This window comes from Lygodium microphyllum, chromosome 1, assembly GCF_053477565.2.
Source record: "Lygodium microphyllum isolate KBCC chromosome 1, Lygodium_microphyllum_v1.1.10, whole genome shotgun sequence".
NCBI classification, from domain to species: Eukaryota; Viridiplantae; Streptophyta; class Polypodiopsida; order Schizaeales; family Lygodiaceae; genus Lygodium; species Lygodium microphyllum.
The window spans coordinates 178,858,852-178,875,535 of NC_141135.1; the positions used below are offsets into that span (position 1 = coordinate 178,858,852).

A 16,684-nucleotide genomic window follows, 5' to 3' on the forward strand; every position below is an offset into this window, starting at 1 on the left:
AAATGGCGATCTCAAAGAGACCCAACCTATGTGGCACCAACCTCCCTTCGAGTGCTGACTGCCATTCGGGGTACGGACTTGGCTGAACCTAGCTAAGAAAACTCTTTGTTTGATAAGGTTCTCACTGAGGAGGAGTTACATGTTGCCAGTAGACTCAGGCAAGGTTCCATGCTACTAGATGTGGCAAAATATCTATCAGTATTGAGTAAGCTGCCATGAATACTAGATGCGTGTGCCACGCTTCAGTACAATCCCGAGTTCTACAATTGGTTTCTATCCTCGTAAAGTGACATGGATTCGTAAATATGTATATATATAAACAATGATTTTTGTGTCACACAAGTAATAAAAAGTCAAGCGCAGACAGAAGAGTTGGGGCCAACAGGCTAGACTCGTCCGGTCCCCCTCTCACATGACCATTTCCACCTCTGGGTGAAGGGCATGCACCCCGCATTGCCACCGTGGAAAGCCTTGACCAACATCTCTGACCTTCGGAGGATGAGCCCTACCACATGACCACCAACCAATGTAACTCGGCGTGAGCCAAGATCTGCTAATGGCGGGAGGCTAAGTCAACATCATCACAAGGGCCATTCCACTACAACGAGCACAGTACATTCCACCCCTCCTCTTCTAGTCATATGCGTTTGATAACCCACACTGAAATCCCTCCCATGCAAAGGATCTTATTCCGTATGAAGGCCTAACCCTTGGGTTGCATCTTGCAGGCCCCCCACAAGGAAAACATGGAGAATCTCGGGCAGCTGGCTTGTAGAGACGCTCTTTGCAGACGACGGGAACAGGCGGCACATGCCCCTCCGCCGGTGCGCTATGTGCCCATCCTCAAAAGGTATGTAAAGAAACGGGGCCCTAAGCAACACCGCCCTGAACGAAGGCTGAAAAATCCTCGGACCAGGAAAGTCGAAGCTCAACAAAGCACGCAAGACGTAGCAACACCAGTTGCACAAACCACCAATGTACTCTCAAGCACCAGATGCTTAAGGGCAGAAAAGGCAGCCCGGGACATGGAAGAGTTCAATGAATTATTTAAAGGCATTTTGGAAACGGTGGTGGCCCGAGACTACACCATTCATGTCCCGGCCGACACGTGCCCTGCCCGACCTCACGGGAGTCCCACATCAGCAGCACCCCAGTCGCCTAACCAATCGGACTCGCCCTGCCTAGTACAAGTCGACTGAGCCCCTATGATATACAAGTAGCTTGACAAGTTATTAAGACATAACTTTTTGTCTTTTGATGGGTAAAAGGGCAACTCCCCACTTGTACAACTTCTTCTGCCTATCGCTAATGTATGCCACGTCTTTGACAAGCAATCGCATGGGCATTGCAATTAACATCATACGTTTCGAAAAGTCATGTCTTAACATAACTGCATCTGTTGAATTACTTAACGAAATCAAGCATGTGCTCTCACGAAGTGATAAGTGGATGTAGGGTAACACAGGTCTTTGTGCAAACGTATTCAACGCCTGGGTCATCGCAAAACCAGCAACCGTGCATGAACCGCAACAAAGCCACGCTGCTGAACTCGAACAATCACCCTTGCAAGTTCCCACATCGCACGAACTAACGCATAGTCATGGGCTACACTCTCTTCTTGGGCCAAGCTCTACATTGAGCTCACGACAGGTGTTGTTGCAATCGCACCGATATCGCAACAACGGCTCCCCTAACAACGAGGCTAGGGCAAAATCATCACAGTCATATCCATTTCCTGAGCCTTCGCGGCTTGACACGTCCCGACCCATTGAAAGGCTCATAGCCTCCGCATATCGCAATGGTTATACTGTGGCAAAAAAAAAAACGAGAAGAAAACAAAAGAAGAAAAAATACAAAAACACCCACGATCACAGCACCGCACCTAGGGGTCCTCAAATTAGGTGCGTCCAGTAACCTTGGTCGGCTAGCTCCGTCCCTAGTCCCCTAGCCCCCTAGCATCACCCACAGTAGTTCAAGGCACATGAAGGGCAAGACAACCGCAAGGAGCTTGTCTCGCTTGTGGTTAGAACTGTCACCGTGAACCATTCACACAATTCCCTCTTACACTCTGCCTTAAAACCATGGCAATCAATTGGAGCACGCACCGCACGAATGGCCATGCACAATACACCGCCCCCTCACACCGGCCCTATGTCTACCACCTAAGGATAGTACACTATCCCTGGGTTCTATCCTGCTACGTCGTGCGATCATAATGCACAGGATGTTGCACCCACCTTCACGCGTACTTCCTTCTGTCATAAACCACTTTGCTTCATCCACACGACGTTATGAGACACAAGGCTGCAGTCTTCTACCTACGTAATATCTAAGTATGCACGAGCACTCACATAGTCTCTACACTAAAGTCTATACACAATTTGGGTCCTCAAGTGCAGGACAACACTCCAGGCTTGCTTAGAGTTCGACCTGTCTCCCAAACTAATCCAAATATGTCTTATGCATGCTACAAAGACTAGCACTACCCCTTAGGGAGAGACAACCTGAGAGGTTTTCCAATTGCAGGTATTAAAGACTCCAACGAAAGCGCCATCAGCGCTACATCAATACTCAACTCTGAACTCTTGTCCTTTACTTCGTCATGCAAACCACCAGAGAACCATCACGAGCAGGATCCACCATGAGCATCCCACGTACACCAAGCCCCGTGCCATCCATGTGTGGCCATTCCCAACAAAGAGTAGCCCTCTCGCCACCTACAACAATCATATCACCTGCCAATCGGAACAGCACAGTGCCCCCAACACCCTTCCACTGCACCAAAATCAGAACTCCTCCAAGGCAAACCACAACAGTCCCTTCCACCCATGTCTTCGGTGCAAGCTCCGCATTCTATCTTCGACAAAGAGTGCCATGGGACTGGCACTCGTCTAAGAGGGGGGTAATGTTAACCCCAACATGAAGAAAGCAAAAGGAAATAAAAAAGATGCAGGGGCAAAGGCGGAAAAAAGGTAGCTCGACTGAAGAAAGAAGAGGAGAAAAGGCCAAAAGTGCAAGGGCAGCCTGAAATCTTGTAAAAGAGTGCCAGGCAGTGGAAAATCCTGAAAGCTAAAATAGAAGACAAAGACAAAGGCCAAGGCAAAGAGAAACGGAAGACAAAGGCGCACAAGGAAAAGCGCAAGTCAAAACTTTTGTAAAAAAGCGCAAGCGCATCATGGTTTAATTCAAGGAGCGTCGGGCTCTCACCCGTGCAATTTGTAAATATAGACGAGTGGTGGAAAGGAAGCTAGGAAGATAGGAGGACAATGGGAAAAAGGGCCTAGACTACGACCGGCCATGTAAAAAAGGGAAAAGGGATGACCACCCAAAAGGGATTTAGGGTTTTGTATATAAAGTTGAAAAGTGAATGAGAATCTCATTCTTGTGTGTGGCAAAAAGTAGCTCTCCTCTTCTTCTTCTTCTTCTTCTTCTTCTTGCTTACTTGAGCTTGTGCTTGAGAGAGGGAGTGTGAGAGTGTGAGGGAGTGAGTGTATGAGGGTGAGGGACCGTGGGGTGGAGAAGCTCTCCATGTTCTCCTCCCTTCTTCTCTTCTCTTCTCTTCTCTTGGCTTGCTCTCGCGGTGATGGAGCTTGGAGCGTGGAGCTTGAGGATGGAGCTTGCTTGAAGCTTACACTTAGATCGTGGAGCTACCCGAGTGCGCCGAAGAGGAGGTAACTCGAACGGCATGGATGTAAGCTCACTACACGCGTGGATATGGATGGCGCGTCGGCTATGTGAGAGGTAGCCATTAGCATTTGGCTTAGAACGCTTGAAACAATAAGCTGTCCATGATGCCAGGAGGCATATTTCACAGTGGATTCCGTGAGGTTTTACGGTGGATTCCGTAAACTTTGATGACCGGGGCTCATACACAAAGTGGATTCTTTGTGCAAGAAGTTAATGGGGACGCCTGTCCTTTTTGGGCGTTTCATTAATTTAGTGTGTACATGGGTGATTCCGCAAAATGCATATTAAATTAATAAACGTTTATGAGTTTAGAGTGCGCACTCATAATAAATTAAGGTTAGGATTGATTTCTAACCAGTTGATTTATTTATGTAGCTGAAGACTGCTAGGTATTCACTTTTGTCGGTTTAATTGTATTATTTTACTAACTATTGTGAATGCTTCAGTTGATGTATAGAGATAGCAGTAGTGGCGAAGGAAAGCATTGGAGGATAGCGAGTATTCGATTTAACATTTATATTTTGATAGGCGCCACGCCTATATTTTGTCACGCCTATTTATTGAGGCGTTGGATATTTATTATTATTTTGTATGCGCATGGGCGCACGATTATGTTATTTCTATTTGGACATTGTATTGGGCATGCCAGACTCTTTGGGCACCACCCACTAGCTTTATTCCTATTTTGTGTTAAAGCAAACTCAAAAGCTAAAAGCTTGCTATTTTGTAATTTGGGCTATTGTTTGATCTTGAAGATGAATAATATATAAAATACATACTTTGTGGAGCGCTCACACAAGGCATGGGGGGAGATTGCACCCAATTGGTCCCTTGTTCATGTCGTTCACGCTTTTTACCTTGTAATTTGTGCAAAAAGTAGAGTTCTATTGTTCTTGGGGACCTTCCGGCATTCACTACGCAAGCATACAGCATCCGATTTGCGCACCAGTGGTATTAGAGCGGAGTTGAGATCAAGAGCTTCCAATCGCTACCCATCTTGAGCGAAGGCGGAGCTCCTGGAACGATCGGGCTCTACGGTCAATCTCGTCACAAACGGTCGATACAGGCAGATTCCTAGCAATCAAGAATCCCTGTTTCCATCATCAGACTGCGAAGGACCGGTCTGCAGAGACGGAGGACCACTTCCATCTCTTCTTCATCAAGTCGTCTTCATACAGAGAGATAAGTCATAAATTCCATATCTTCAAGCTTTAAAAATTAAAGCTTAGGAAGCTTAAAAGAAGCTTTAAGCTTCTCAAAATTTTCGTGAGGTCTCAGAAGACGTCAGCGAAAATTCCGCCGCATGGAAAAACGCCCCCCCCCCCCCCCCACGATTTCGCCGTTGTCAGTTAGATTAAGCTCCCAAGCTTAATCACTTAAGCAACAAGTCACTTAAGCTTCTCAATCTTGCAAGTCTACAAAGTTCTCAACTCAGCAAGTCTATCAAGTCGAAGTTCTACAAGTTTCATAAAGCAAGCAAGTTCTGCAAGTCTACAAACTCTATAAGTCGCATTAGTCTGGTACTCTGCAAGTCAGATAAGTCAATTGGAGTCAAAACTGACTTCTGTTTAAAACTCATCGAAGGGTTGTTCCTGCGCAGAAACTCCGCATTGCAAAGTTGTTCATTGGAAGGTACTCTACGCATACGCAGGTTTGCTGAAGCATTTTCAGCATACGAAGAAGGATAAAACGCAGATTTTTCAAAGATTGTGAAAGCCACACCCAAAAATATATAAGCCTTGTATTCCAGAACTTGAGCTACGCTCATCCCGGTAACTTGATTTTGAGAGTGAAAGGTCTTTTGAGTTTTGCAGGATGACGGAATCACATATGGATGATTTAATGGCTAAAGGCGACATACCTGAACCTACGATGGAGCAAAAGCTGGATTTAATTATGATGCAATTGGATGAAGAACGACGAGCTAGGCAAGCATTGCAAGTTCAATTGGCAAATTTACAAAGATCGTCTACCGACAAAGAAGAACCTCAATCTGAAGATATTATCCGACGTACCATCGATGCAACTCTCGAAGCTCAAACTATCCGCAAGGAATCAAAGATAAGTAAAAGAAATTTCAAATTCCGTACTTTCAATGGCACTCGAGAGGAAAAAACTGTTCTTGCATTCATTAGTCAGTTTGACGACTACTTTCATGAGGAAACCTATGCTGAAAAAGATAAAATCAAGTGTGTCACTAATCATTTAGTGGATAGAGCATCTCTTTGGTGGACTGTGGTACGCAAGAGTATAGATTGTCCCGCTACCTGGGAGAATTTCAAGAAGAAGTTTATGCAAAATTTCCTTCCTCCACAATTTCATGAGAAAGCTATAAAGCAATGGGATCTTCTTCAGCAACGGGATCGTGAGCCTATTCCTCAGTACACGGAACGCTTTTGGAATGCATTACTCCAGTTACGCATGCTTGAAGACATACCTGAAGCGACACATAAGCGCAAGTATATGTCTGGACTACTTGGGCATTACTACACTGAAGTTAATATGTTCAAGCCTGCAACTCTTGAAGACGCAATTTCATTAGCTCATGACACTGAAGACAAGCTGCGAGGTAGAGACAGATGTCCACAGCAATTCCAAGCCAATGGTAACTATGGATCTAAGCAATTCAACTCAAATTTTAGAAGATTTAATCAAGGTCGTTTCACTTCATCATCTTTCCGTAAAAATTGGGCAACATCACCTGCTTTACCATCCAATGTCAATCAAAACCCTAAGCCTATTCCAGAGCCAAATCCTAATGTCCCTAGACTTCCTGTCATTGCAAACAATGTAACCAAAGCCAAGCCTATAGTATGTTATAAATGCCACCAGCCTAGACATCTAGCAGCAAATTGCCATTCGAAGAAGCCACCTGTCCATATCAACTACCTTGGAGCAATGGAAGATGAAGAACATGAAGATATGCCTGATTTCACAGAAGATGAGGACGACACTACTACTCCTTCGGATACTTTACCAGGTATACCAACTCCACATTCTTTATTGACTATGAAATGTTTAGTGCATGGAAAGGAAAAGATTATTTTGCATAATGACGGTAGTACTCATGATTTTATTTCAGCAAAGCTAGTAAAAGAATTGAAGTTACAGACTGTACCTACGCATTATCGCATTAAAGCAGCATTCTTAGGCACTAGGCATAATGGTACACAGGAAGTGCATGACTTAGAGATTCAAATCGGTCAATACACGGAAAGAAGAAATTTTCTAGTTGTTCCATTACAGTCGAGTGACATTATTTTAGGTATGCCTTGGCGTCATCAGCATAACCCATATATAGATTATTCCACACATTCAATTAATATTAAATTTCAAGGAAAGCATATTATATTGTATGGAATGCATGCATCTAATGTTTTTCCACTGCTTTCGCATACTCAAGCTAAACGTGCATTACGCAAAAATAGTAAATCTTATCTCATTTGGGTGAATGAATTGCAAGTTAAAGAAAATCATATGCACCCTATGCATAAAGAATTTCTTGCACATTTTAAAGACTGTTTTGCCAAAGATCTACCACCTGGTTTACCTCCTTCATGTCTAGAAGACCATAAAATAGATTTGATTCCTGGTACACAACCACCTTGCAAAGCACCATATAGGCATAACCAGATAGAGCAAAAAGAAATTCAAAGTCAAGTTGAGGAATTACTAAATAGAGGATTGATTAGATCTAGTAGTTCTCCATTTGGTGCACCTGTTCTGTTAGTCAAGAAAAAGAATAATACCTATCGTATGTGCATTGACTATCGAGCTTTAAATAAGATCATTGTAAAGAATAGGTATCCAATTCCTAGAGTTGATGACCTTATGGATAAACTGCAAGGATCTGCTATATTTAGTAAAATAGACCTTAAGTCTGGTTATCATCAGGTGAGACTAGATAAGTCAGACATATTCAAGACTGCATTTAGGACACAGTTTGGTCATTATGAATTTTTAGTGATGCCATTTGGATTGACTAATGCACCTGCTACATTTAGTAGAATGATAAACCGTATATTTCTGAAATATCAGTATTGTGTTATTGTCTTCTTTGATGATATTCTGGTGTTTAGTCAAAATGAGAAAGAACATTATGAGCATTTGTCATTGGTTTTCCAGTAATTAAAAGATAATCAACTGTATGCAAATCCGAAAAAGAGTGAATTCTTTAAAATAGAAATTGAGTATTTAGGTCATATTGTATCATTTGATGGAATTAAAGTTGACCCTAAGAAAATAGATGCAATATTGAACTGGCCTGTACCTAAAAATGTGCATGAGTTACGATCATTCCTTGGTCTTGCTAGTTTCTATAGGAAGTTTGTGCATAATTTTTCATTACTTGCTTTACCATTAACCAAACTTCTGAAGAAAGGTATTGTTTATCATTGGTCCGAAAATCAACGGAAATCCTTTGACTTATTGAAACATGCATTAACCCATGCCCCTGTCTTACAGTTGCCTGATTTTAATAGACCATTCTTTTTAGTAGTGACTGATGCTAGTGGATCAGGAATAGGAGCTTTACTTATGCAGGATAATCATCCTATAGCCTATTCTAGTTGTAAGCTGAAACCTTTTGAATTGAAATATTCCACATATGACAAAGAACTATTAGCTGTTGTACAAGCATTAAGACAGTGGAAACACTACTTAATGGGTTCAGAATTTATGATTAAAACCGATCAGCAAAGTATTAGACATTTACTTAGCCAACCCCAAATATCTGACCGACATATCAAATGGGCATCTTTTATCCAGAGTTTTCACCCTATCATTCAATATCAACCCGGTAAAGAAAATGTAGTGGCTAATGCATTAAGTAGAAGACCTGCCATTCATAATATTTCTGTTATATCTTTTGATTATTTGATTGCTATGAAAGATACTTATTATCAGGATATTACTTTTCATACTGATTAGAATAAATTAGTTCAAAATAACTTGATTCCTATTGATTCACTATCTTATAATGATGGATTTATGTTTTATGAAAAGAGATTATGTGTTACAGTTCCATTCAGATATTTTGTTTTGAATGAGATTCATTGTCCTCCATATCAAGGTCATAGAGGTATCATATCTACTTTATGTACATTAACCGAAGATTTTTATTGGCCGCATATGGACACTGATGTATCTAACTTTGTTTCTGAATGTTTGATTTGTCAAAGAGTTAAGAGACATCATGGTAAACAGTATGGATTACTTATGCCTTTGTCTATTCCGTCTAGACCATGGGAACAAATTTCTACGGAATTTATTACTAGTTTACCTAATACTAAATTTAACCATGATATGATTTGGACAGTAGTAGATACGTTGCCATGAGGCATATTTTACAGTGGATTCCGTGCCATGGTGGATTCCGTGAGGTTTTACGGTAGATTCTGTAAACTTTGATGACCGGGGCTCATACACAAAGTGGATTCTTTGTGCGAGAAGTTGATGGGTACGCCTGTCCTTTTCGGGCGTTTCATTAATTTAGTGTGTACATGGGTGATTCCATAGCGGGTGATTCCGCAAAATACATATTAAATTAATAAACGTTTATGAGTTTAGAGTGCGCACTCATAATAAATTAAGGTTAGGATTGATTTCTAACCAGTTGATTTATTTATGTAGCTGAAGACTGCTAGGTATTCATTTTTTTCGGTTTAATTGTATTATTTTACTAACGATTGTGAATGCTTCAATTGATGTGTAGAGATAGCAGCAGTGGCAGAGGAAAGCATTGGAGGATAGCGAGTATTCGATTTATCATTTATATTTTGATAGGCGCCACACCTATATTTTGTCACGCCTATTTATTGGGGCGTTGGATATTTATTATTATTTTGTATGCGCATGGGCGCACGATTATGTTATTTCTATTTGGACATTGTATTGGGCATGCGAGACTCTTTGGGCACCGCCCACTAGCTTTATTCCTATTTTGTGTTAAAGCAAACTCAAAAGCTAAAAGCTTGCTATTTTGTAATTTGGGCTATTATTTGAGCTTGAAGATGAATAATACATAAAATACATTCTTTGTGGAGCGCTCACACAAGGCATGGGGGGAGATTGCACCCAATTGGTCCCTTGTTCATGTCGTTCATGCTTTTCACCTTGTAATTTGTGCAAAAAGTAGAGTTCTATTGTTCTTGGGGATCTTCCGACATTCACTACGCAAGCATACAGCATCCGATTTGCGCACTAGTCCGTGGGTCTTGGCGGTTGAGCAAAAGCTCCCACAGATGAAAAGCCTACAATGCAAAGTTAAAGAACCTCTTATATCATTTACAAATTTATTATGAATTTCTATTGTTTATAAGATGTGTTATTGGATAATGGTGTTTTCCTTTAGTTGTATTCTTTCTTAGATATAGGTGATAAGTTGAGGTCGTGGTTGAGTGGATTATTGAAGATACTAAAGAAGATCAAGTTGAGCTCTTAATGAACTTATATTACCTCTTTTTTAGGTCGCAAGGACGCTTCCTTATTAAGTGTGGGAATATGTTGAATGCTGAAAATGACTAGATTTTTTGGTAGATTTTTATTGTTTTTGAGATCTGAATGATTGATTTTTGATGGATTTTGAGTTATGATTAGTTGTTTTGAAAGTGTTTGAGAGTGTTTTGGATGATATTGATTATCTTTTGGAAGCTCATGATGATTCTCAGTAGAAATATGAGATTCTGTGATATTCTGATAGGTTTTGTTGAGGTTCTGATTGGTTATGATACCTTCTGCTTAGCTTATGTTTTGTTTTGATTTTCTTCTATACGAAGCATGGATTGATGATTGATGAAGGTTGGGGTCTTTTGAAAGCTTATTGAATAGTTTTTGATAGTTTGGAATGGTTTTAGTTTAAGTTATGAGGTTCTGATGTTTCTTGTTGACCTTCTGTAACCCTCTGCTGAGCTTCTGTAGAGCCTCTGTTCCTGCTCTGTTCTGTTTTGTTGTGTATGCTTGTGTAAGTGTTCTGTAGAATGTATGTGTGACTTTGGGAAAGTTTTCTAGCCTTGGAAAGAGGTGAAAGTAAGTTCAAAAGAGCTCAAGGAAGTGGAAGAAGTAGCTGCTAAAGACTCAAGAGAAGATTGGAGTGAAGTGACAATAGTGAGCTTTGAAGAGTCACTGTAGTGGCTATGGTGACCTTTCATATCAGATACACCTTTTGGAAGGGGCATCCACAACCTAAGAAGGAATATTATGAGTGATTATTAAGTATTCTAGAGAGGAGATGATGTACTATTGATTGAGAGATAAAGAAAGAGTCAGAGAGAGCCGATTCTATGCAAAACAATGTATCTTTCTATGAGAGACTGAGAGAGAAAACTATGAAGACAATGAAAATGAATCGTATGTGATTATTTCTATTCAAAAGTGGTGTATTCTTTTGTGTTCTTGTTAAGCTTTGATGGATTCTATGCAAATATTGAAGATTATGGTTGATTCTATCAAATCCGTGGGAGATATCTACGATGATGTTGCATGAAGATTTGTTCTTTTCCTTGTTGTGGTTCTCAAAAGAATGAAACAAAAGCTTGTTGATTTTACAAGATAGATTTTCTTGCAGTAGAAATCCCTTTTCCTTGGTGTCTCTCTTGGGGCACCAATCGGATAGTAAGCTCACTACATTTGATTAGAGGATGCACATTGGCTATGTGAGAGGTAGCTATAGCTTGGTTGGTTGAAACACTTGAATCAATAGGTGGTCCATAGGCTCCATGGTGTTGCTTGATGAGAGTGCCAATATACGCATTATAAATGGGTTGTTGTTAACCTTGTTACTATGCCTATAGGGGTGATAAATGAGATACATAGTGCTTGCAAGAGAAGATCTAACTAACCAAGTTGAAGAGAGAGTATTAGGACCAAGATTACTAGTGTAGTATATAAGTTTCTTCTTGAATATGTATTTTGTATATATGGATGTGTAGTGGGGAAAGTGATTGCAAACAAAGAAGAGTTAGATGTAGAAAAAGCCAGAGAGTTCTTTTTAAGACCTAATATAAAATTGGCATTGACTTCATCTTATAACCTAGAGGGTAATGGAAAGAGTGAGAGAGAGCAAGTCCTTAGCGATGGCTTCCAAAGAAAGAGATAGCGAGTGGCCATGGTTATTGGATTTGGATTTATGTGTAGATCGTCTCACATAGTGCTATCAAAGTCATATGACGATAGACCTCATAGATGGTCAAAAGCCAATGATGCCTACAGAGATAGTGACCACTACATGGAGTATGGGAAATGAGGTTTGACGAAAGAAGAGATCTTAGCTCTTAAGATTTGACAACTAAAGAGGAGATGAGAAGATATTGAAGTTGCAGTGTAAAGAGTAAAAGAGGCAAGACTGAAGGAAAAAGAGAGATTTGTCATAGGAGACACAGGTTGAGACCCACGGCTATTGAAGAGGGTGATTGGGTGTAAATATATGACAATAGTCTAGATAATCAACATAGTACACTCAGGAAGGTATCCAAGAGGTGGTTTGGACCATACATTGTGATGCAGGTTTTTGACAATACTACATATATTTTGTGTGAACTATCCAAACCAAAGCTTAGGATTCCAATTTTGCATGTAAAAGAATCAAGATATTCAAGAGAAGGGAACCACAAGAATATGAAGTGCCAAAGCCTGAAGATGAAGAGACAAACTAGGATATTGAAGAAGAACAAGATTTAGAGCTTATGGAAGATGATGATGATCTCGAACCTACAGAAGAGTAAGTGTCACATATTAGAGGATGTGCAGGTTTAGATGGGGTGGATATCATGTGGTTACAAGTTCAATGAAGGAAACCATAGGAAAGACCCATTTATAAAAAAGCACATACATGGAGTCTTTACAAGGTCTTCTAGGGACAGAACTGGTCTTTGACATAGTTCAAGTATCTAATATTAAGTTTTAATGGCTTAATGAGACTTTGGCTAGATTTAGGTATATGCAAGGACTTATTTTGAGTAGTGCAAGTCTTCCAAGCTGAAAAGTATAAAAAGGTGATGTGTTTACAATAGAAGTAGTGTTTTGAGCTATCATGAGAGAATTTTCATAATTTTGTCCATGTTGGCTTGTCAACCAAGTCTATTTACTTCAATGTGAGTACCTAGATGACCCCGTTCTAAGTTGATATGATGAAGTTATACTCGAAATAAGTTATAACAGAGCACATAAGAAAACAAATTCAAGAAAAGCATTGAAGTAAACACGGAGAAGACTCGCATATACTTGTGGATACATGTATGCTACTGATTTAGGGTAGATTTTGGACTATTATATTGTTGTTATACAAGGATTCTACCTAATTTTTGTCCCCTCCATACATAAAGTCCTCCCTCTATGCCTTAACTCATTCACCCTTTAAATAGAAAGTACATTGGCCAAGGTAACCTGACAAAGTGAAAGAAGACTTTGCCTATAAGTACAAAGAGAAGAGACTAGGGGAGGATGATGATGAGGATGCTTTCAGTGACGACGAGACCTACATGCCGTCCAGTAAGAGTGGAGATGAGGAGCATGGAGATAAAAGGGGACACCATGGCCATGGCAAAGGGCTTATGGGGGATGCTCACCGTTGAGGGTCTCATCCCATGCAATAGCTTCTTGTGCTTCTTGGGCCACAGTAGTAAACCCCTTGGACCAACGCAACCCCCCAAAGACTGCACAAGCAATACAACCCCACCAAGGGGGCCAAAGAAGACCTCCCGTGTCACAAGTGTCAAGGCAGCGGAGGAGGAGCTTACACTTGGAGGGAGGAGTGAAGTCCGTGGTTTCATACATCCTTTGCAATCAAGCCAAAATTTTTATTAGTTTTCGTAGAGCAATCCATTTGTATATCAATATGGAATCGAGTTTAATGTAACTGTCTATCCTATTTTGGAAGGTGTTCGGTACTTTCATACGGTAACCTCTCTTGGGAAGCGTTTAGTGATTTATTCTTGGTGAAACAAGTTGATCTAACCAGCTTCATGGCCTATAAAAGGAAGATCTCTCCAAAGCCATTACCATTCTATCTTTCAATGAGTGAGAGCGAGAGTTCTTGTATAGCTAGCCTCAAGCTCTTCGCCTATCCACCTGCCTAGATCGCCATAATCTAAGCTTCATTACGAAAGGGTACATGTGGATGGAGCCGTCTCTGTATCAATTTGCTGGAAAGTTAAATAATTCTTTGTTTTCCTACTAGGGATTCCTTACTTAGATTTTGTTTGCTACATTATTGTAACTTTACGACACATGGATGATAGAGAAATTCAGTCCAGATTAGTTGCATGTAAAGAATATTTTTATCGACATATGATTCTAAGCATAATGTTTGCTAAATATATGTTTGAATTGCGAAAATCGGTAAGGGGGTGGGCAACCATCACTCCAAATATTCACGACTCTTCAACTCCGTATATATATATATATATATATATATATATATGGTTGGGTGTAGGAACGAAAGGGTGACGATGCTTATCGGCTTTAAGGCTCAACTTAATGGTCGCAACAGAAGGATGGCACTTTCTATTCTATCGGTAGATTGTAGTGCGCGCACGATGCTTTGAAGGCGTACAAGGATATCGATATCGACCCAAGATGTCTCGAGAAGGTCACAGCGCTTGTTGAGTGTACCTCTCTATTTCTAAGAGAAATGAGAGCACACAATTGCACACACGAATGAAGGGGTGTTCGTGTGGGCGAGCAGAAAAGAGAAGAAAACGAAAACCCCCTGAGCGCGCCGCGGCCATTGAAATCAAGGGAGTGTGTCCGAACCCGGACTCGAACCGGAGACCTCTAGTGTGTGAGACTAGCGTGATAACCGACTACACCATCCGGACAAGGTGCTATCAAGGTTTCTCGTTAGGCTGACAAGCATAGCTATATGGATTTCTACTTGACGAGCAGTCGAGGATGAGAGAAAGCCCCCCTCTGCTGCAGTAAAAGGTGAGGTGGGGGTGTGGGGGCGTTGCGAGAATCGAACTCGCGGCCTCTCGCACCCGAAGCGAGAATCATACCACTAGACCAAACGCCCAAATGCCGCATGCCAAGAATCATACCCATTTAGCACGTCACCAGCTGAAGAAATATCTCGCACCCGAGTTCAAAGGCAACGCGTTAGTCAGAATAACAATTACATAGAAATTTAGTATGCTTGCACCTCTCTCTCTCTCAAACTTGAAAGGCGACGAGTCAGATAATAATAGACATAATTCCGCACGCTTGTTTGCAGCTAGCAAGTTGAACTTTGATGTGCCAACTCAGTTTGTAGAAGTACCTTCCATGATCCGCCATTGAGGCGTATTGTCTTTTAAGTATGTTGTACATGAGTAGGTATGTTGGCAATGAAATCTGATCGACAACCTTTTTTATGAAGACGTATTGTTTGACGCACACAAGGATCTTATGCTTGTTTTGACGGGCACAATAGCTAGAAGCAAGCCTGGCATCCGTTAAATTTAGGCCTTAATGTGGATTTTCAAAATGAACTAGAGAGAGAAGATTCACTTTTCAGCCCCACAGAGGACACATGAGGTCACGTTAGCGCTCCTAACTTCCTAGCCACCCCTTCCAATGCAAATGTCCAAAGATTAAGGTTTCAAATACATCTCCTTTCCATGATATATCCCCCCCCCCCCCCCCCCCCTCTTTGCACACCCCAGAAAAAGACCCCCTCCTTTTAACTTCACAAGTGTATAGTAGAGCTAAAATATCCAAAAAATATTGTATTTACAATTGTTAATATAGATTTCTAAGGAGATGTTGAGTACCTTGTAATACCCGTCATGACATATAACGTTTTACAACGGAAAGATGTTAAAGTTATGCATGCTCCATATTGCGTTGACGCTCAACGATTCTTGGAACTAGACATGAGCAGTTGGCAGACTTCCAAACACCAAGCACAATGAACAAGTGCAATAGCAAGAATATGGCCATCAAGAGAGCACGACCGGCAACGTTCTCTCGATGTTGAAGGGCAAAAATCGATGTGAAGCTACAAGAGAAACGAGAACAAAACACTACCTTAGACAAGCACATCAATAAGAAGTCCAACCCACTGCAAGACACAAGTCACCTCAAAGAAAGAGAGATGTAGGATAAGATCAGTGCTGCATAGACATCAAGACACACATGCGACCCTAAAACATCTTGCAACTCAAAAGATAGGGTATAGCACCACAAATTGTATGGCGAACACTCAATGGTACATGGTGTATGGATGCATGCCCACATTACAACTTCTCTTTGATGAACTTAATCACTCTCACACGAGGATAACTCCTATGCACGGGCAATGTATCGCGATCGTAAACACAGCAATGATCCCAACATCGAGCATGATTGCACCTTCATACTCATAGCTTCATCAAGGAACAGTAAGCTTTCCACCCGCAGTTCACAAACTAAGAGCATCATCATCACTACCTCTTACAACTTCACTGCACATAGGAAAATAAAACTCATCGCAGCGTCTTCATGGGGGTTTCCTGCTCATCCTTCACTACGAACATCAACATGTTCTTCAAGGTGGCAACCAATAGCAACTCCTAGCCTTTCTTCACACCAAGAGCTCCACGATCTCCTCTCTCGGGCATGCACCTCAGCACATGTAAGTGTACCACATGTGATCAATAGAAGGGTTATTTTATTTAATGAAATTTACAAGGCTACATTCACTACCTCTTACAACTCCACTACGCATAGGAAAATAGAACTCGTCGAAGCATCTTCATGGACGTGTCCTTCTCATCCTTCATTATGAACGTCAACATGATCTTCAAGGTGGCAACCAATAGCAACTACTGGCACTACGAACATTATTAACCAGAAGACGAACAAGGTGGAAAATCTGGAAAAGCTAAAGCAAAAGACAAAGGCTAAGGCAAAGTGAAACGGAAGACAAAGGCGCACAAGGAGAAAAGTCCTAAATAAGGGAGAAAGGCGCACAAGGAAAAGCGCAAGTCAATACTTTTATAAAAGAGTGCAAGCGCATCATGATTTAATTTAAGGAGGGCCGGGC

General features: G+C 41.2%; 2 non-coding genes across 2 annotated transcripts; both read right to left on the reverse strand.

The window, feature by feature from the left end:
- Positions 1–14,427: 14,427 nt before the first annotated feature.
- TRNAV-CAC (transfer RNA valine (anticodon CAC)) lies at positions 14,428–14,501 on the reverse strand. The gene has a single exon. It is a non-coding gene; the product is annotated as a tRNA-Val (tRNA).
- A 122-nt stretch (positions 14,502–14,623) lies between these two features.
- TRNAP-CGG (transfer RNA proline (anticodon CGG)) lies at positions 14,624–14,695 on the reverse strand. The gene has a single exon. It is a non-coding gene; the product is annotated as a tRNA-Pro (tRNA).
- Between the last annotated feature and the right edge of the window lie 1,989 nt (positions 14,696–16,684).